Raw genomic sequence first — 22,749 nt, 5'->3', positions numbered from 1 at the left:
TGGACAACAATTAAGTTAGATTATAAATTAGAAATATTTAAGATTTTTCATAAAGCAAGCAATCGTAGTCTACCAGAATCTTTATCAGAAAGTATTTTTATAAAGCGCAATAGTAAATATTCTTTACGCGGAAATGAAACTCTCGCAATTCCAAGGTTTGAAAGCAGATTTTTAAAGGACTCATTGGTGTATCGAGGCTCAGTTCTATGGAATCTAATAATTTGTAATATTGATAAGGTAACACATTCAAATTTTAAGGACATCAAAGTACAGCTCAGCGCCAAGGACTATTTTATAAATTTCAATTTTGACTCTACTGCCTCGACGTCTCGCTTTAGAAAAAAGGACTTTGTATATATGTAACATTATTTTTATTATGGAGTGAATGTAACTGCGCGGGCTGTTGGACTCGCTATGGGTGGCGGGTGCTGTTCAGATGAGGTGAATGCCTATTGACACGGTGTTCACCGCATTTGTCTGTGTTTTCTGCCCCTGGCGGGTCTAATAGCTTGCACAGTTTGTGTATGTGAATGTGTGTGAGAATTATATATAAGATATTTAAAGTTATCTAAGTTAATTAGCTATATTTTTACAGATTCATACTTATATTATATTTTATTTATTTAATTTATTTTATGCACGACCCCACAAGCTTTTAGCTTTAAATTTTATCGTGTTTAAATAAAGGTATTCTATTCTATTCTATTCTATTTGTGTGAATAAAGTTTAGCCATTAAACTATGCCCATGTAGAGCCAAATCGACACATAATTCCTTCGAACCAAACACGCTACTTCAGTTGAGTTAATAGTTGGATTATTCTAAAAGGCCTAAAGATTAGTACACTTCATTGCGTACCCCATACTAGTAGGTCTTCTGGCTAACAAACCCTGTCTTCATTCAAGTCTGTATAATTAGACTGACAGCTTAATTAGCTTAATTGGTTCTTTGCTGGTTTTTCTACTTAAATCTGAAGAATTATCTTTTCTCCTCATTATTTATTGTACATAACCTTCTCTAGTTTAAGAATGCATTTTTTATTTTTTCTGATGCAACCTAACTCAATCTTACCTTTTTTATTTTGATGTAAATAATTTAAAGGTAAACCTATGTTCTAACATTTTAGTAAATGAATGAACTGAGTGATACATTTGCATATTCAGAGCCCTTGTAATAACTCATTTTATTCATCCTCTTCCTTTGCCTTACCCTTTAGTTTTCTTTTTTATCTGTGGTAAGCTTTTTAAAGCCACTTTGAGCTCCTGGGAATGGCCTATTCGAATTTTTTTTTTTATTATTTAACCAATTGTGCTTACCACAAACCCTTTTTCTACCAAAGATTTTGTGTTAATCTTGTGAATTTTTTCCAAATTCATTTTGTTTTATGCAAAAAATAAATTAAATATGTAATTTTTACTTTCCAAGTTTTCAGAAAATGCATACTTTATGCCAAATAACCTCTATGAGCTTTTTAATAAAATGCTTATCAATCCATAATTAATACTTTTCTAAATTTCTTTTCAGGTCATTCATCAGGAGAGAATTATCAGTAGCCATGTTTGACAGAGGTATGTTCCATGTATTACTCTAACTTACACATGAAAATAGCAAACATTCTTGAGTAAGACAATACTTTCTGCTTTGGGAGGTTTCATGACTGAGTGCTGGTCATCAAAATTGAAATGTTTTGGATCTAAACATTTACTGTAATTTTCATAAACATGTAAAAGCTGCATGAAAATTGGAAATTTTTTGTTATAACCAGAGAGGCTCGGTCATTACTGTAAGGATATTTGCATCATTAGACTAGGGGCATTATTATTTTCTAACATCTTTATTTTCAATTTTTTTCCCATTTGTGACAATATTTTTTTTGTTTAAATAGTGCTTGGCGGTCACTTAACTGTGACCAATCTTGTACCCAGAGCCTGCGCTTCTTTCGGCCTGAGGCAAAGAACAAGGGCTCTGGAATAATCCATTTTTGGCGCATGCGCCGGCTTCCCAAAGTGAAACATAATCAATGAAAATCATGCTTTGAAACCTGCTTTCAAACAGAGTTCTGTCTTTACTTCATATCAAAATAAGAATTAGAAATTGGGATTATATTTTTTTATTTTTGGCAAGTCTTTTTATGTGTGCGCTTATACTGGAAGTCCAAGAAATCCTGGTCTCAAAAAATGGATTACAGCCAGAGCCCGGCCTCGTTTTTCACCACAGGCAGGAAAAAAACGCACGCTCTGCGTACGAGATTGAACTGTGACATGTTCCAGTTATACCTTTGCTTGTTGTTTTGAAGGTTTATTACTCCCAATGATGTCCAATCCAATACTTTGAATCCAAGACTTTGAAATTTTGATGGGAATAGTTGACATACGCAATTTTTGGATGTTCATAGAGGCACACATACCTGCATTTTTCACTAATACTTCGAGAATCATGGTCATCCAATGACTTTGATGGATTTAATAGTATAGATTATCTAGTAAACTTGACTGTGAATAAATGTCCTTGATGATCTCCAAATATGTCAATGTTTATGAGTTTTATAGCAAAATGTGGTAGTGAGCGTAAGGTGTAATCAAGAACCTTTATTCACAGTTAAAAGTACCTTTTACAATAACTACGTACACCTCATGGATCCAAACTACTATAGTCAGGGAGCCTACAGGTGTACTCCCATGGGAATTTTGTGCTGGACGCAAACCAATAGTGTAGATGTGTTAAGGTGACCTTAAGGAACATGAAAAAAATTGTCTGCAACTTTATATCTCACCCTGACATGTTTTAGAGAGGGTTGAAAAATTTCTTTAGTATCTCAGCCTGGAAACAAGGGTTCATCTTTAAATCAACTGTTTTCCAATTGTATTTCAATATAGCGCCATAAAATTAAGTCAATGCATGAATAGCTATTTAAAAACTTTCCATACACTTTGAGGTGATCAATTTGATTACATTAATTATAGCGTGGAAACAAGGCTGACCTAAAATATCTAGTCTCTTTCTATTATTTAGACTCATATTTGTGATTTTCATTGTGAGGTTAATTGCAGTTGAAATTTTTGAACTTGATTCAACAAACCTTGAATTTCACATAAAGTAAAGGCAAATTTCATTGTTCATTTTAACTAGCTTTCAAAAATCATTTTTGAAAAGTTTTGTTTGCCAAGTTAATCAACAATGATTTTATACATGCCCTATAGATAACCTTAACATCAACTAAAGTACATCTTAACCTTCCCTGCTAGCAGAGACTCCCCTTTCTCTCCCTTCTTTTAGACTGGGAGGAGAGAGACTGCAGATGTAGAGCCTTTCCTTTGACACACTGCCTTTCTTCCACGGTCGTGGACAAACGAAACCAGTTTTATAACTGGTTTTTAGCCCGGTACATATTGTGTGCATGAGCAAATATAACACCGTTACGCCAAACACTGTTTGGCGAGAGAGGCTGTCAAAATCATGATTGTGTTGCTGAGTTACACCACTCAGGTGCGACAAGTATGTCGAACATCGGCAGAGTCTATTTTTCTCACTCAACCAAAACAAAAGGGAATATTGTCTGCTAGCAGGGAAATCTTAAACATCATCATCTTCACCATAATCACCCACTATCATCTCCATCATCACTTGTTTCTTTTTAAATGAGCACCAGAGGTGGATCAGGGGGAGTGTCCTGGGAAGCACGTAGCAACCCCCTAACACCATTATTACTCAAGCTCTTTCAAAGCAATGCATAATATTTCTATATAAATTTCTTCATTTGGGACACCCCCCTAACAAATTCCTGGAACTGCCCCTGAGGAACATCTTAATTCCATTGCTTTAGAAATGTTAGGCTGATGTAGGTGGCAAGCAATCTTTTTTCCTCCAGCATTGCAGTATCATTGAGGCGTTCTGTAGTTCCCATGATTATTAGAGCAGTAATGACAGCTTCATCAGCTGTACTGTAGGCTTTCCATCAAGTGAGTTTTCCTTTCCCAGAGAAGCTACCATGTTTCCTCTGGACAATTGGCATCAATCTTATCCTTAGGTGTCTTTGGCTTTACTCAGTAATCAAGGAGGTGTTTGAAAAACCTCCGGATAGCATCTTGGAGATCAAGACATGTGTCTGGTGAATGGATATCCAGCATACTGCAGTTGCACATTCCCCAGTTGCATCCAGAGCCTGCCCCATCATCTAGGTGACAACATATTCTTGATTACTTTTATCTTGATTAGTAGATTGATTGTTATCTTTTTTATCCAATGCTGCTTTTTGAGAGCTTGAAGTTATGCCACTCCATCAATGACATAGCAATTTTTATCATGTTGATTGGGATGCCAACACTGTTGTCAGCAGTTGAAGTGCAAATTGATTGAGCTATCTTCTCTAGAATGCCCATAAGCACATCTTTTAATTAAATTACCCCATCATTTGCAAAAAGACATCTTGGAAGAAAAATTGATTGACTGTTTTTTGATAGTGCTACCCACCTTCCAACAACTGTGCCCAGATCAGTTTACTTTGTCTGATTGTATCTGCTCTATCACAGAGGTTTATGGCATCTTCATTCTTATCTCACTCTGGCCACAAAGATCTTTGCATCTTTCTTAACATTATCTGAAACAACAACATTTGGTCATCAATCTTTTCTTTAAAGGGCATGAGAATCTTTCAGTGGTGGTGGTTAGCTGCTCAGTGTTCTATTGTTCTCCTACTAATACAGCTGTAGTTAGATTGTGGTGTTCCTCAGTCTTCTCCTGCTTGGACAGCCTTGCCATGATATTTGCTTCCTCAGCTTGCCTTGTCAGTTCCAGAGTAATAACAAATGACTTCTTATTGTGTGCGTTTGGGTGAGGGGTAATGGATGGATTAATGTGCCCATGATAAAGAGCATGATTAACACGTAGTGCAAAAAATGATGCTTGACTGTTTTTTTGATCACCCAGTTTCCTTTTTTGATGATGGCAACTGCTGATGGTCACACTAGAAGTCATGTGATTGATTTTTTCATCTTAAGGTGTATTGAAATAGCTTTTGAATAGCTCATGATTCCTGATTTAATTTTATGGCAAAGAATGAAACACATTTGGAATAAAGGTGGTTTTAAGATGTAGCCTTGTTTTCATGCTGAGTTACTACAGGACGTTTTTCAAGCCTCCCTAAAACTTGTCCGTGCAAGTCATAAAATTGCTAGAAATATTTTTCAGTTCCTTAAGGTCCCCTAAACACGTGTAGACTAGTGGGTTGCTTCCAGCATAGAATTCCCTCTTAACCTTGACTATACTCCCTGATTATACTTCGATAATGTGATGATATAATTTGTTGTTAATAAGAGGACCTGCACATAAAAAACTCATGTCTATTTGTTAAACATAGAACAAAACTTGATTAAAACTCAAAGTTTACTAGATAATCTACACTACTAAATCCTTCAAAGTCATTGGATGACCATGATTCTTGAACTATTAGTGTGAAATGTGTGTGGCATCTAGAAATGTGCAAAAATTCAGCTATACCCGTCAATATATTACAAAATCTATCCAATAAACTTTCCTTGATATTTTATCATATAATGACAAGCATTGCATTTATCACAATTCAAAAACGGAGTCACCATTCACAATTTTGATTAATCTTGATAAAACCAACTCAAAACAGTTCAAGACTGACACTTTTCCAAGTGGAGAGTGGGGGTAGTGAGATAAAAATTGTAATTTCGCTACTCAAAATCACCGAGTTTTTCAAGTTCCATCCTTTAAAGTGCATATGAACCCTTCGACAATACTTTCAGTACTGATTCTACATGAAGTAAATAGTTGATTGGTAAGATATTTCTTGATTTGAGTGATGCGTCTCTACGTTATGAAGGTTTATACTTCCAATATGCTAATGAGTGTGACGTCTATTAAGGCTTAATTAAATATACAAAATCGAACTGGTTCGTAGATACAGTATTTAAAAAGTATCATTATTTTACACAAGGTTTACATGAAAGCTATTCAAAATTTTTATTTTCAAAATGGCCAGCATTTAGTATTACTAGTTACAACAAAAACACTCAAATACCTTACCTGACGTCATCATCATTAACATATTGGAAGTATAAACCTTTATAACTTAGAGACACATCACTCAAATCAAGAAATATTTTACCAATCAACTATTTACTTTATGCAGAACCAGTACTGAATGTATTGTCAAAGGGTTCATTTGCACTTTAAGGTGACTGCCTACTTTTGGAAATTGATTTAAGCTTTTTTTAAAACTTCGATTTTCCGAATTGAAATTTAATGCTGATTCCAAATCTGGAAAGAAAAATAGGGTGTCCCGAGCTCGTTTTCGAGATAATCAGCATTTAATGGAAGCCTACGCACGAGCTTTTGGAGTAAAAATTGCGCCACCGGAAATGATTAGAAAAAAATTAAGATGAATAAAGATAATAGTTATTTGCAGACTATATGATTGCATGAATGAAGGCTAGTCAATTATTCTACAATAATACATGGATATTTTCGACAAAAAGACAGAGAGATACATTGATTTGTCATATTTTGTAGTTTCGGTGCTCTTAAAAAATCTCATAAAGTCGAACAAAAATCCCTACAAAAATCTATTTTTTCACGTGTTCCTGATTTAAACTTTTCCTAAAATGTTGATATAACCTACATTTTTAGGAGTTTTTTTCGAATGAGCTATCAAAAAATATAGAGTCCCGTGCAAAATTTGAGGGTTTTGCCCTGTTGAAGCTCAAAACACCTATGGTTCTTCAATAAAATCTTGTAGATTTTTCAGCGGTTTTTGAGCGCTCGCTCATCGTGGGCTCAATTGGAACGTTCAAAAGTAGGCAGCCACCTTAAGAAGCATGCGCAAACAAATGTGCACTGCAAAACCAGGGAATTTACCTTGAAAGAAAATATTACAATTCTGTGGGATTTCCACACATTACTATGGTTCAAGGTATGCATTCCTTAAATTACAATTAAATAATTGTTTTTCTATTGGAATAAATTCTCATTCTATTCCCATTATTATTATTTGACAATTTCAGGAATTTTTGTTGGGAATAAATTCCAACAGGACTCATTAGCAGAAAAATTCGACCTAGACTGAATTATGGAATCAGTCTATCTAGAGTGCAAACAATCCGTGAAACACTAATTACTAAATAGTACAAAATAGTGCCAATTAAACAATAGAAAACAATGGAATTTGCATGAAATTGTGTTATTGAGTATTACTAAAGTTTCACGGTTATATTTTTTGCACTCTATTAATCAATTTATAATTAATGATTTTCCTACATTTTAATTTTTTCTATTCATTTAAGGTGATTAACAACATATGGAGATGATTATCATTGCCTTACTCTTCTCCCTGTGTCTTTCTGATAAACATAATATCTGCTGGTATGTTAATGTATTACTCTTGCTAATGAAAATAGCAGATATTCTTAAGCAAAACAATACTATCTGTAGTGGTGGTTTCATGAGTGAGTGCTGCTCATCAAAACTGAAACATTTTGGATCTGAACATGCATGCTTTCTCTGAATATCATTTGATTGCTTACATAATACTCACAGTTTAGTGTTGTGTATGGAAGCATTACACATGAAAATAGCACTTGGATGAAACCTGCCATGCTTAATTATGTACATGTTAAGACAACTTGAACAGGAGAGTTCTTATTTTTTGACATTGAACTTAATAGTTTGTTTTTTTATTGAACAATTATTTTCATTCAAAGTACATTAGCCTGTGGCCATGAATATAAGCACTGTTTGATTGGTTGTGTGAATACTGAGACAGTAAAGGCCTATTTACGTATACCTTGACGTATACGGCAAATTTTGGTACCATTTACACGAGCACAACTTGTCGCACGCGGCACAAAAAAAGCGCGAGCAATTTACTCATCATTACAGCAAATGTTTCTTGTAAAATGCCACCATACGCAGTTGAGAAGTGCAGCAAATAATCATGTCTACCTTGTTATTTGATGAGATCATTCAGAATTTTTAAATTACCGGTAAAGACGTTTTCATGGAAATCCGCCATTGTTTTGGAATCAACTAATTCCAGTCCCAAAATCGTCATATTTACATCATTTTCCTATGGCATATCGTAGGGTTTTAAGCCAAAGTTTAAAATGCTACGACAAGTCTTGAGGCTGCGTACGTCTGTCGTAGGACCATTTACATGATACAATTTTGAGGCAAATCGTGCCTTGTAAATAGGCCTTAAGAAAACCATGGGTTGTGGCAGTGAATGGAACATACAGAGAGGTTTAAGACCAAAGGGTAAGAATATGATGAAGAGGACTTTATTGAGTAATTTGTGTGGTCACTAAAACACTGTCACAGCTTGTTTACAAGGGGACAGCATGGCAAACAACAATAAGAATATACCTCCTCAGCTCAGGCATAATGTTTTCCCATTTCATTTAGTTTAAAACAATGATTGTTTATCGATTGTACGCGAGAAGATACATGAATCAAGGGAATTACACATGGTCTGAAATGATGGGAAAACATTATGCCTGAGTCAATGAGGTTAATTGGGACTCCTTTTACTCTGCAGCTGAATTGATAGCTCTGATACTTCTGGTTTCCAAATATTTCATAAACCAGTGATTATTCCATAACATATCCAGTATTTGGTGGCTATTTATTGTTGTTTTGATTCAAAAAAATACAATTTTTCCCACTTTTCTTTGTGCTGTTGCTTTTCTGTCCCCCTCCCTCTATCATGGTTCTTAGTATTGAAACAAGATTGTTTGCATTTGACGTCATAATAAAATAGAGCAACAAAATACGAGAGTTTGAATCATTCCTTAAAACAATACTTTGCTTGGAAACTGTTGTTGGTATTGTAAAAAACACCATTATGTTAATTAGTCACGTGACCAGTCACTTGACCCTTAATTTTGTGTTTTTTAAGGCGTGATTTTAAAATTTTCATAACAAAAAAAATCGTGGGTTTGAAATAATCCTTTCATTTGAATTCATTAGATCACGCAGTTGATAATAAAAGAACATCGAACCTTTATTGTGTGACATTTATTGTCTGACCCATAAAAATAAAAAATAAGAGAAATAAAACAACAGCTGAAAAATATCCTTTCATGTCTAGACTCCACCCGACCAAAAATAAAATACACCCAGAGACAAAGAGGAACAACCAAAGATTTCAAGGCGCATAAACTGACAACAAAAAATAGATTAAAAAATAGAATAGAGAGAGAGAGAGCAGGGCAGGGCAGGATAAGAGTGTTTGCACATTGTTTAACATGTTTCCTCCTACCTTTTAGTGGCAGCATAGGCATTTGTACATAATACCATATGGTTGTGTAAATGGTTGTTTCATTCTTTCTGTTCTTCAAGTGGGTTTCTTCCCAATATCCACACTAATCAAACCCTCCTTTTGACTCTGCAGTAGTGGTGTCTCTGTCATTAAAAACATCAAAGCATCTGTTTATTCATCCACCCATCCATCAATCCATCCCTCACTCAGTCTATCCCTCTTTCCATCCCTCCCTCTATCCCTAACTCCCTCCCTTCATCCCTCCCTCCATTCCTCTCTCCCCCCTCCCTTTCTCCCTCCCTCTATCCAGCCATCCATTCTTTCCCAATGCCTAAACTAACTCAACTAATTTAAAATCTCTATAAATATGTACATGCTTACTTACCAGACTTGTTCTGTTGCCAGGTTGAACCGATGACTTCATAACACAGCTCACCACAGTCATCTTTTAAGTCATTCACTTGTGTCTCTGTCATTAAAAACACAAAGCAGAAATAATATTTTCTACCTCATTTATCCATTAATCTATTACCCTTTCATCCATCCTCCCAACCACTTCATCAGTTTATTCATCCACCCATCCATAGATCCCTCACTCCCTCTATCCCTCCATGCATGACTCCATCCATTCATCCATCCATCCACCCATCCATCCATCAAGGTTTATAAGGCAATAGTTGAACCGTATTTCAACTATTGCTGTCTCGTTTGGGACAATCTTGATGAAACACTATCTGACAAACTTCAGAAGTTACAAAACCACGCCCCAAGGATAATTACAGGTTCCCCTTATCGTATTGTTCGTATGGCTAAAGTATTTACTGACTTAAAATGGGTTCCTTTAAAAGAGATGAGACTACAACAAAAACCAATAATGATGTTTAAGATCGTAAATGGTTTGGCACTGTCTTACCTCAAGGACATATTTGAAGGTTATGACGACATCAATTACAATCTCAGATGATCTGACAAAAATTTGAGAATCCCCAAAGCCAGGACAGACTATTATAGATATAGTTTTGCATTTACAGGAGTCCGTCTTTGGAATTCTCTGCCAAACGACATCATAAACAAACAAAATATTTCACTAAGAAGAAAATAAAGCTTTAAAACTTTAGCGCAAGCAACAAGTAACAATTTGTTCAATTTGCTTATTTTTGATTTTAAATTTGTAGTTTTACGGCCTCTAGGTAGACAAGCTAAAATTTTATGTAATTTGTAGTTGATGGAGATATTGTGCTTATATAAAGATTATTATTATTATTATTATTATTATCATTATCTATGCATCCCATCCCTGCATCCATCCATTCATTCATTCATCCATCCAACTATCCATGCATCTATGCATCCCATCCCTGCATCCATCCATTCATTCATCCATCCATCCATCCAACCAACTATCCATGCATCTATTCATTCATCTATCCATTTCTCCCTCCCTCCCTCATAAATAGCATGCATCCGTCCCTCCCTCCATAATTTAAAATCTCTATAAATATTTACAGGCTTACTTGGCAGACTTGTTGTTCTGTTGTCAGGTTGAACCGATGACTTCATAACACAGCTCACCACAGTCATCTCTTCACCCATCCCCTTGTATCTTCATTCAAATGGAAGTCCAAATACTGAAATAACAAAACAATAATGTTAAATGCTAGGGCAATGATATCATAGTGATGTAACAACATTATGTAGATTGCAAATGACAGTTAAATAACCCCTTCCCCATCCCATGCACTACTAGTGGCACAGTAAATGGCCAGCCTCAAAACACTTTTGCAAAATTATATTTTGTTCTCTGTTGATCAGGGACGGCCGAACCGGGAGGGCTGGGGGGCTTAAGCCACTTTTTGTGAAATTTTAATACATTTTCACTAAACTCAGCCCCCCCACCCCCACCTTGCCATGCAATGTCGCTATTGAGCCCCCCCCCAAATCAAAAAACTGCTCCGCCGTCCCTGTTGATATTGAATGAAGATTGGATATCATTTTAGGACAGACAACAAGTAGAGTATCTTATTTCAAGTTACTTTCCCAATGTTATGTTACTATGTTATTATGTTAACATGTTATTCATTATTCATTTTAAAATAACTTACAAGTTTCTCACATGCTGATTGATTTATTTGTATCATGGATAAGAGGACAGACAGATAAAGCTGATGTCAATGAGTGTGCACTCTTTCCGTTGGTTGTTTTGATTACTAAAATGAGAAGTTTTTGTTTTTTCTCAAAACAGCTAAGCCTTGTGGATCCACGCTACTTTGACAATGCCATGATACAATTTATCGTCAATAAGAAGACAGACACAAAAAACTGGTGTAAATTTGTTAAATGCACATTCAGTATGTACCATTTAAACTCATCACACGTAGATGAGCTTGGCGTTGGTGCTTGGGTGGGAGGAGCCTCGGGAACTCGGCGGAGGTCAGCGGTTACTATGGCAACCCTATCACCTCCAAATGATATAGCGTTGGTGTAGCGTACAAACTGCGTAAGCTAGCGTTATTGATATGAGATAGCGCATAGCGTTAGCGAAATTGGATAGCACCCGATGCAAGCTTCGTCCCCAGATACCATCTGTTCATCATTCATCTCATTGCGTGAGACATTAATTTGCTTATCAGATGGCCGCGAAGCTATAGCCTTTTGATGACAGATACTTGCGATAACAGGCAACTTAGTTCAAGTCTAACTTTGCTTAAATATTTTATTTAACCACATTAAAAAAAGTTTGCTATGCTCATGACCAGGTAATTAAATAGAGGGGGGAGGAGGGGGGGGGGGGGGGGGAATGCATGGAGATGGTAATTTTTTTCCCACAGGAATCCCATACTTAACATACTTATTGACTGGGACCAAGGGTAACTGTGGTCTCAAGACAGCGATGTTTCCTGAGGTGGAGCTGGGGAAAAAAAACACACTGCTTTCCCACACACTGATACCCTCTCGCCCAATCAGAGTATGAGAAAAATGGATTTGGCAGTTGGTATATAACAAAAGTATTTGTGAACCTAATGTGTTTTCAATGTAACTATTTTTACTCGTAATATAAACTGTTGTTTGTGTCGTTCTTGGTTTAAAATAGTAGCGATTACCAGCTATTTGATTAATTTTTAAAAAAACACTTCTCCCTACGACCCAAGGAAGTCAAGCAACACTTTATGTGATTTGTGCAAGCATTTGAGTGGGGAGGGAAGATTTGTTTATAAAATATTATGTGGGGACGACAATTATTCCACAGCAAGGAAGGGTTTATTATATGCATTTACAAACTAAATGAAACTTCCCCTCCCCTCCCCCCTTTCATCTAAATAATTAATACTTACAAGAACTGTCTATTATTAATACCCAGAAATAATAATCCTACACCCTTACAATTATTAAAGCAGCAAAAAAAGGTGAAATAGATAACTAAGTAATCATTTTACCTGTCTTGAATTAATTTAAAGGGTTCGCTTACCGTAGAAAGAGCGATATTTTCTGCAAACCTTTCCAAACACGAACTTCCGTCATCTTGTTTTGACTGGAAATGTGTAAGAACACAGGAAGCCCAATTTAGTTAAAAATACCAGATGGAAAAAAGTCGATAATAAATATCCTTCGTTGAAAATAATGAGCTTATAGTTAAGAAGTTGTACTAAACATATTAATAAATCAACCAAGAACACGGTGCAACACTTTATTTATCCTTCGCCTTTGTTTTCCTGTATAATTCCTCTGGAATGAGATGGACTTGGGAATGAACGGAGTGAAACACAGAGTAAAACCTTAAATCTTGGGCTTGAATGGGAATAATGGACCCTTAGACACCGAGTGTAAGGTAATGCTTGTGTAAAAATCATGGAAAGAAAAGCTGTGTAATAATACAATCATGTCCACATTGTATGCTATCTGCCTCAGATTGGTGTCACATTTCAAGCGCTCTCCTCCTTCAGATTCTTGTCAACCCTCTTTCTTATCTTTCATCTCTTTTCAGTTGAATTATAAAAAAATAAAAACTTATATTTTACAACCACCACTCCCCGTACAGAGCTCTTCCGTGAGGTTCCCTCCACATGCATTACCACTACATTCTATATTAACAACATACAACACTCAGCTCACATGTTTTTTAAGGAGGGAGGAAAACCAGAGAACCTGGAGAAAATCATCGCAGCACAGAAGAGGACAACACATCAAACAAACTCAAATCACATATGATCCAGTCTGAGCTGGAGCTCCATCACAGACCACAGCGGTGAGAGTTGAGTGCTAAACCACTCTGCGTCCCATGCCACTTTGGTTTTCTCTATCAATCAAAGTTATCATTATCATAGCTTTTGTCATTGATAACACTGACCTTTCCAACCTACTTATAATTTCTAATCATTATTATCATTATTCTAGATACATCTGCTAATGGTAACACTTTCTCAAGGTTTGGATGACAACGTGAATGGCTGTCCCACCCCTTATAAACTAGAGACATTAAAAGTTGACCACAAGTTTATCAGTTGAATTACAGTCAAGTTCGTCCTCTATAAACAAAGTTAATTTTTTCATTAATGATTATTATGATCATCATGGTCATCATTATTATTATTATTAAGTAGTCAAGCAAGTTTCTATATAAACCATGGATTGTTTCGACAATTATTAACTATAAAAGGCTTTCAAGGATTTGTTCTTTAACATTTTTGTTAGGCTGCCAAGGGGTGCCTTTGGGTGGGAAATAAGGAGGAATGGGAGGAGGACTCAGAGGAGATTGTTTTTGCCATATATGCATCATATTGCTCTAAGCCAATGCTGAAAGGGTCAACTAGTGGGACCATATATTTTGGTAGACTTGATTTGAAATTAGCTTTACACTACTTGCTCTTGAATACTTCATGAAAATTGTGCTTGATAAACCATGAAAAACCAATTGTGCTTGACCAGCCATGACGTCATCAGAAACCCAGATCGATTTTGGGGGAAGATGTTGGTAGGAACTAGACCCCTGCCAACCTCACCCCTCGGGACCTCTGCCGGGCTCAGTATAACACAAATAAGGGTTAGCATCGGTTTCTGGGGCCTGGAACCAAGCCATGACGTCATCACAAACCCAGATCGATTTTGGGGAAAGATCTCGGGGGGACTAAGACCCACAGCCAACCTCACTCCTCGGGACATCTCCCGGGCTCAGTATAACACAAATAAGGGTTAGCGTGGGTTTCTGGAACTTGGGACCCAGCCATGACGTCATGAGTGGTCGGCCTCGATTTTGGGGGAAGCTGTCGGTGGGGCTCAGACCCACAGCCAACCTCACTCCTCGGGACATCTCCCGGGCCCAGTATAACACAAATAAGGGTTAGCGTCGGTTTCTGGGGCCTGGAACCCAGCCATGACGTCATCACAAACCCAGATCGATTTTGGGGAAAGATGTCGGGGGGACCCAGACCCCCTGCCAACCTCACCCATGGGGACCCCTGCCGGGCCCAGTATAAGACAAATAAGGGTTAGCGTCGGTTTCTGGGGCCTGTAACCCAGCCATGACGTCATCACAAACCCAGATCAATTTTGGAGAAAGATGTCTGGGGGAGCTAGACCCCCTGCCAACTTCACCCATGGGGACCCCTGCCGGGCCCAGTATAAGACTAATAAGGGTTAGCGTCGGTTTCCATGGCCTGGGACCAAGCCATGACGTCATCAGAGGTCGGCTTCGATTTTTGGGAAAGATGTCTGGGGGACCCAGACCCCCTGCCAGCCTCACCCATGGGGACCCCTGCCGGGCCCAGAATAAGTCCAATAAGGAATAGCGTCGGTTTCTGGGGCCTGGAACCCAGCCATGACGTCATCAGAGGTCGGCCTCCATTTTGGGGAAAGATGTCTGGGGGTACCAGACCCCCTGCCAACCTCACCCATGGTGACCCCTGCCGGGCAAAGTATAAGACAAGTAAGTGTTAGCGTCGTTATCTGGGGCCTGGAACCCAGCCATGACGTCATCACAAACCCAGATCGATTTTGGAGAAAGATGTCTGGGGGAGCTAGACCCCCTGCCAACTTCACCCATGGGGACCCCTGCCGGGCCCAGTATAAGACTAATAAGGGTTAGCGTCGGTTTCCATGGCCTGGGACCCAGCCATCACGTCATCAGAGGTCGGCCTCGATTTTGGGGAAAGATGTCTAGGGAACCCAGACTCCCTGCCAGCCTCACCCATGGGTACCCCTGCCGGGCCCAGAATAAGACCAATAAAGGTTAGCGTCGGTTTCTTGGGCCTGGGACCCAGCCATGACGTCATCACAAACCCAGATCAATTTAGAGAAAAGATGTCAGGGAGACTCAGACCCCCTGCCAACTTCACCCATGGGGACCCCTGCCGGGCCCAGTATAAGACAAATAAGGGTTAGCGTTGGTTTCCATGGCCTGGGAACCAGCAATGACGTCATCAGAGGTCGGCCTCGATTTCGGGGAAAGATGTCTGGAAGACCCATACCCCCTACCAGCCTCACCCATGGGGACCCCTACCGGGCCAAGAATAAGACCAATAAAGGTTAGCGTCGGTTTCTGGGGTCTGGGACCTAGCCATGACGTCATCACAGGTCGGCCTCCATTTTGGGGAAAGATGTCATGGAGACCCACACCCACTGCCAACCTCACCCATGGGGACCGCTTCCGGGCCAAGTATAAGACAAGTTAGTGTTAGCGTCGGTTTCTGGGGCCTGGGACCAAGCTATGACGTCATCACAAACCCAGTTCGATTTTGGGGAAACATGTCTGGGGGACCTCGACCCCCTGCCAACCTCCCCCATGGGGACCCTTGCCGGGCCCAGTATAAGACAAATAAGGGTTAGCGTCGGTTTCCATGGCCTGGGACCCAGCCATGACGTCATCAGAGGTCGGCCTCCATTTTGGGGAAAGATGTCTGGAGTTGCCAGACCCCCTGCCAACCTCACCCATAGGGACCGCTGCCGGGCCCAGTATAAGACAAATAAGGATTAGCGTCGGTTTCTTGAGTTTGGGACCAAGCCATGACGTCATCAGAGGTCGGCCTCGATTTTGGGGAAAGATGTCTGGGAGACCCAGACCCCCTGTCAACCTCACCAATAGGGACCCCTGCCGGGCCCAGTATAAGACAAATAAGGCTTAGCGTCGGTTTCTTGGGCCTGGGACCAAGCCATGACGTCATCACAAACCCAGATCGATTTAGAGGAAAGATGTCTAGGGGACCCAGACCACCTGCCAACCTCACACATGGGGACCCCTGCCGGGCCCAGTATAAGACAAATAAGGTTTAGCATCGGTTTCTGTGGCCTGGGACCTAGCCATGACGTAATCAGAAGTCGGCCTCCATTTTGGGGAAAGATGTATGGGGGACGTCGACCCCCTGCCAACTTCACCCATGGAGACCCCTGCCGGGCCCAGTATAAGACAAATAAGGGTTAGCGTCGGTTTCTTGGGCCTGGGACCTAGCCATGACGTCATCAGTGGTCGGCCTCGATTTTGGGGAAAGATGTCTGGGGGACCCAGACCCCCTGCCAACCTCACCTATAGGGACACCTGCCGGTCCCAGTATAAGACAAATTAGGGTTAGCGTCGGTTTTTGTGGCCTGGGACCTAGCCATGATGTTATCAGAGGTCGGCCTCGATTTTGGGGAAAGATTTCTGGCAGACCCAGACCCCCTGCCAACCTCACACATGGGGACCCCTGCCGGGCCCAGTATAAGACAAATAAGGGTTAGCGTCGGTTTCTTTGTCATGGGACCAAGCCATGACGTCATCACAAACCCAGATCGATTTAGAGGAAAGATGTCTAGGGGACCCAGACCCCCTGCCAACCTCACACATGGGGACCCCTGCCGGGCCCAGTATAAGACAAATAAGGCTTAGCGTCGGTTTCTGGGGCCTGGGACCTAGCCATGACGTCATCAGAGGTCGGCCTCCATTTTGGGAAAGATGTCTGGGGGACCCAGACCCCCTGCCAGCCTCACCCATGGGGACCCCTGCCGGGCCCAGAATAAGACCAATAAGGGTTAGCGTCGGTTTCTGGGGCCTGGAACCCAGCCATGACGTCATCACAAACCCAGATCAATTTAGAGGAAAGATGTCAGGGAGACTCAGACCCCCTGCCAACTTCACCCATGGTGACCGCTGCCGGGCCAAGTATAAGACAAGTAAGTGTTAGCGTCGGTTTCTGGGGCCTGGGACCAAGCTATGACGTCATCACAAACCCAGTTCGATTTTGGGGAAACATGTCTGGGGGACCTCGACCCCCTGCCAACCTCCCCCATGGGGACCCTTGCCGGGCCCAGTATAGGACAAATAAGGGTTAGCGTCGGTTTCCATGGCCTGGGACCTAGCCATGACGTTATCAGAGGTCGGCCTCCATTTTGGGGAAAGATGTCATGGGGACCCATACCCCCTGCCAACCTCACCCATAGGGACCGCTGCCGGGCCCAGTATAAGACAAATAAGGATTAGCGTCGGTTTCTTGAGTTTGGGACCAAGCCATGACGTCATCAGAGGTCGGCCTCGATTTTGGGGAAAGATGTCTGGGAGACCCAGACCCCCTGTCAACCTCACCAATAGGGACCCCTGCCGGGCCCAGTATAAGACAAATAAGGGTTAGCGTCGGTTTCTTGGGCCTAGGACCAAGCCATGACGTCATCACAAACCCAGATCGATTTAGAGGAAAGATGTCTAGAGGACCCAGACCACCTGCCAACCTCACAAATGGGGACCCCTGCCGGGCCCAGTATAAGACAAGTAAGGTTTAGCATCGGTTTCTGGGGCCTGGGACCTAGCCATGACGTCATCAGAAGTCGGCCTCCATTTTGGGGAAAGATGTATGGGGGACGTCGACCCCCTGCCAACTTCACCCATGGAGACCCCTGCCGGGCCCAGTATAAGACAAATAAGGGTTAGTGTCGGTTTCTTGGGCCTGGGACCTAGCCATGACGTCATCAGAGGTCGGCCTCGATTTTGGGGAAAGATGTCTGGGGGACCGAGACCCCCTGCCAGCCTCATCCATGGGGACCCCTGCCGGGCCAAGAATAAGACCAATAAGTTTTAGCGTCGGTTTCTGTGGCCTGGGACCTAGCCATGACGTCATCAGAAGTCGGCCTCCATTTTGGTGAAAGATGTATGGGGGACGTCGACCCCCTGCCAACTTCACCCATGGAGACACCTGCCGGGCCCAGTATAAGACAAATAAGGGTTAGCGTCGGTTTCTTGAGCCTGGGACCCAGCTATGACGTCATCAGAGGTCGGCCTCGATTTTTGGGAAAGATGTCTGGGGGAGCCAGAACCCCTGCCAGCCTCGCCCATGGGGACCCCAACCGGGCCCAGAATAAGACAAATAAGGGTTAGCGTCGGTTTCTGGGGCCTGGGACCCAGCCATGACGTCATCAGAGGTCGGCCTCGATTTTGGGGAAAGATATCTGGGGGACCAGGACCCCCTGCCAACCATTCCGATGGGGACCCATGCCTGGCCCAGTATAAGACAAATAAGTTTTAGCGTCGGTTTCTGGGGCATGGGACCAAGATATGACGTCATCACAAACCCAGATCGATTTAGAGGAAAGATGTCTAGGGGACCCAGACCCCCTGCCAACCTCACACATGGGGACCCCTGCCGGGCCCAGTATAAGACTAATAAGGGTTAGCGTCGGTTTCTGTGGCCTGGGACCTAGCCATGACGTCATCAGAGGTCGGCCTCGATTTTGGGGAAAGATGTCTGGGGGACCCAGACCCCATGCCAACCTCACTCATAGGGACCCGTGCCGGGCCCAGTATAAGACAAATAAGGGTTAGCGCGGTTTCTTGGGCCTGGGACCAAGCCATGACGTCATCACAAACCCAGATCGATTTAGAGGAAAGATGTCTGAGGGACCCAGTCCCCCTGCCAACCTCACCCATGGGGACCCCTGCCGGGCCCAGTATAAGACAAATAAGGGTTAGCGTCGGTTTCTGGGGCCTGGGACCAAGCCATGACGTCATCACAAACCCAGATCGATTTTGGGGAAAGATGTCTGGGGGACCAGGACCCCCTGCCAACCTTACCTATGGGGACTCCTGCCTGGCCCAGTATAAGACAAGTAAGTTTTATCGTCGGTTTCTGGGGCCTGGGACCCAGCTATGACGTCATCACAAACCCAGATCGATTTTGGGGAAAGATGTCTGGGGGACCTAGACCCCCTGCCAACCTCACCCATGGGGACCCCTGCCGGGCCCAGTATAAGACAAATAAGGGTTAGCGTCGGTTTCTGGGGCCTGGGACCCAGCAATGACGTCATCAGAGGTCGGCCTCGATTTTGGGGCAAGGTGTCGGTGGGAGCCAGACCCCCTGCCAACCTCACCCATGGGGACCACTGACGGTTCCAGTATAAGACAAATAAGTGTTAGCGTCGGTTTCTGGAGCCTGGGACGCAGCCATGACGCGGTGTGCTTTTTGGAATGAAAATATTTGATATATTTCTTTCAAGATATTATATGGCTCTTAAGTATGATACTCCACCTACACCTACACCTACACCTACACCTACACCTACACCTACACCTACACCTACACCTACACCTACACCTACACTACACCTACACCTACACCTACACTACACCTACACCTACACCTACACCTACACCTACACCTACACCTACACCTACACCTACACCTACACCTACACCTACACCTACACCTACACCTACACCTACACCTACACCTACACCTACACCTACACCTACACCTACACCTACACCTACACCTACACCTACACCTACACCTACACCTACACCTACACCTACACCTACACATTCAACTACACCTACACCTACACCTACACCTACACCTACACCTACACCTACACCTACAAAGACACATATACACACACATACATTTACACATACAGATTGACACATACACATTGACACATACACATTGACACATACACATTGACACATACACATTGACACATACACATTGACACATACACATTGACACATACACATTGACACATACACATTGACACATACACATTGACACATACACATTGACATATACACATTGACACATACACATTGACACATACACATTGACACATACATACATATACACTTGATTGCAGCAAGGTTGTAGTATACATTTATACATATATCTAATGAGATGCAAGATTTCAAATGAGATGCAGAATGTAAAACATGCTTAAATACGTTTGCTTAACCACTAAATTTGGTGGAAAATATTTTTTAACTTGCCTTTGCGCAATATTTTACGACTGATAAGTAAGATCAAAAAGTTACTTTTTTAAGTTTTGCATCTCATTAGATATATGTATAAATGTATACTACAACCTTTCTGCAATCAAGTGTATACATACATACATACATACATACATACATACATACATACATACATACATACATACATACATACATACATACATACATACATACATACATACATACATACATACATACATACATACATACATACATACATACATACATACATACATACATACAGCCATTTGCAAAAATTATGGCCGCTTCTATACATATGTACCAGTATATCAAAAGCATATCAAAAATTATGGGATGTCATCCCTGATATTTTTTTCGAGTTATCTATTATAGGGCTTTCCGAAAAAAATATCAAGAAAGATATCTCGCTATGTCTGATATACTTTTGAAATACCTGTATGCCGTATATTTGAAACGGCCATAATTTTTGCAAATGGCTGTATATATACATATATATATATATGTCTACAAAAATGGAAATAAACACCATCCAATGTTTACGATATACTATGTCTTTCTATCCATATTCCAATAATATATATCCCATTCTTGGAATATGGATAGAAAGACATAGCATATCGTAAACATTTGATGCTGTTTATTTCCATTTTTTGAAACCTCACCTTAATACGATGTCTATGGCGTACGCAGTTCTGACACTTTCCAAAATGAATTACTAGTCATTTCTGCTTCGTCAAAATCCTATTTACAAGATTCCTCCTATTTTGCGTTTTACTTCGAGGGACATACTACTGTGCTGTTTTTATTTTTCTGATTAAAAATACGGTTCGCAGTGACTCTCATAACACATCAAGTGACTTGAGTGAGATTTTTTTACAAAATTCCCCTCTTTCTGACGTGAACTTTAGTGTTGCTGTGGTGTTCAAAAAGAATGCCATGATCTATTATCATCCAGTCTGTACCGCTTAGATATTACTTGACATCATTGCCCCATTTCGACCTCTTCCATCAAGAGAGCGATTTGCTGTTCTGAGACTGCCACATTGTATAGCGAAGTGTAGCCATAGTTCATAATGAATCATCTATCCACTAGGGTGAAACGACAACCTTATTGTACCACTCTTATCAGGATTTATAGTATGTTGTGTTCGTATATATACAAATAGAGGATGGATATTACACGAGCGCTTGGAGATACGAAATGGATCTTCGAGTGCTGAAAAGATCGATGAAAGTATCCAAATAAGCAGACCAAGTCATTACTGAACTTAGTTTGTTATTTTAGCAGATCTCAGTAACACTATTAGGTGCTGGGAGTTTTAATGCGGTCACGGAATACGGATACGTATCAAAGTTAAACTTATCCTATACAAGTCTGCCATACTGTATAGCACTTCTGGCGAAGATAGCTATTCTCTCTATGTTCCGCATTTTGATCATTACAACTTAAGGAACGCTGACTTTCCAATATCAAGGTCCATTTCTATGGCCAAAACTAAACAAAAAAGTTTCAAATTCAAGCCCCTCAAATCAGTGGTATAAGGAAATTAGACCACTGTTGTGACAGTGTTCTTTATGTAATAGCTGATTTTTAATTTAAATTTCAATTATGATTTTTATTTTTCATCTTTCGTTCATTCATTCATTCATTCATTCATTCATTTATTCATTCATTTATGAATTTAAGAGTGTATTTTTTAATTTTTGGGAGGGGTCTTACTTCACTCCTCCATAGCTATTTTTAATCAAGAATTCTACTACCATTTGACTATTCAAAATCACTCTAGTTCAATTATTTTATCATCTATTTTAGAGTCCATTTAGCAGCAGTAAGGGGGACTCGCGATCACCATTCGGAATCGCCCGGGAATTACCCGTGTTTATGCACTAGCGTCCCCCGCGGGAATTACCCGTGTTCTGTTATATGTTGCGCGAAGATTTCCTTACTGCTGCTATGTTTGTGTCGCAAACGGAGGATAAAATATTCCTTAGATATAGATGGACACCATCAAAAGCATTAGTAACAAGACTGTGCGCCGACTGCGAACTCAGGTGCTGGACCGCTTAGACGCCGACTTTGCCTTCACAACGTTTATGGAGGGAGATACAGATGAGACGATGAGCGAGGAAAGAGCAGAAAGGATAATTGACTTAATGCCCGAAGGTAATTACCGCCTGGAGTTGACGTTTATAAAGTATTTAGACGGCGAGTGGATAATAGAAAAGGGCAGGAATCCAATACGGGCGTC

At 40.8% G+C, this 22,749-nt stretch overlaps 2 long non-coding RNA genes across 20 annotated transcripts in view; one reads left to right on the top strand and one right to left on the bottom strand.

The window, feature by feature from the left end:
- The window catches only part of LOC148912240 (uncharacterized), a 41,657-nt gene extending 31,880 nt beyond the window's left edge, over window positions 1-9,777 (top strand). For 15 of the 19 annotated variants that reach the window (XR_016119374.1, XR_016119373.1, XR_016119372.1 and 12 more), the window contains 2 exons: window positions 1,524-1,567; window positions 7,307-9,330. This is a non-coding gene — a long non-coding RNA (uncharacterized LOC148912240). Of the gene's footprint in view, window positions 1-1,523; window positions 1,568-7,306; window positions 9,331-9,684 lie in introns of those variants that run through there. The other 4 variants (XR_016119375.1, XR_016119363.1, XR_016119360.1 and 1 more) reach the window with 2 other exon arrangements.
- On the bottom strand, window positions 9,665-12,830 carry LOC148912239 (uncharacterized). The gene is made up of 3 exons (XR_016119376.1): window positions 12,746-12,830; window positions 10,794-10,907; window positions 9,665-9,748 (listed from the first exon to the last, which is right to left on the bottom strand). It is a non-coding gene; the product is annotated as an uncharacterized LOC148912239 (long non-coding RNA).
- Window positions 12,831-22,749: the final 9,919 nt, after the last annotated feature.

The sequence above is a fragment of the Actinia tenebrosa genome, unplaced genomic scaffold, assembly GCF_029948245.1.
Source record: "Actinia tenebrosa isolate PJP-AT-01 unplaced genomic scaffold, QUT_ActTen_1.0 PGA_scaffold12__29_contigs__length_12842862, whole genome shotgun sequence".
Taxonomy (NCBI): domain Eukaryota; kingdom Metazoa; phylum Cnidaria; class Anthozoa; order Actiniaria; family Actiniidae; genus Actinia; species Actinia tenebrosa.
Note: the sequence above shows the minus strand (reverse complement) of the source record. Positions and strands in the feature narration are given on the sequence as shown.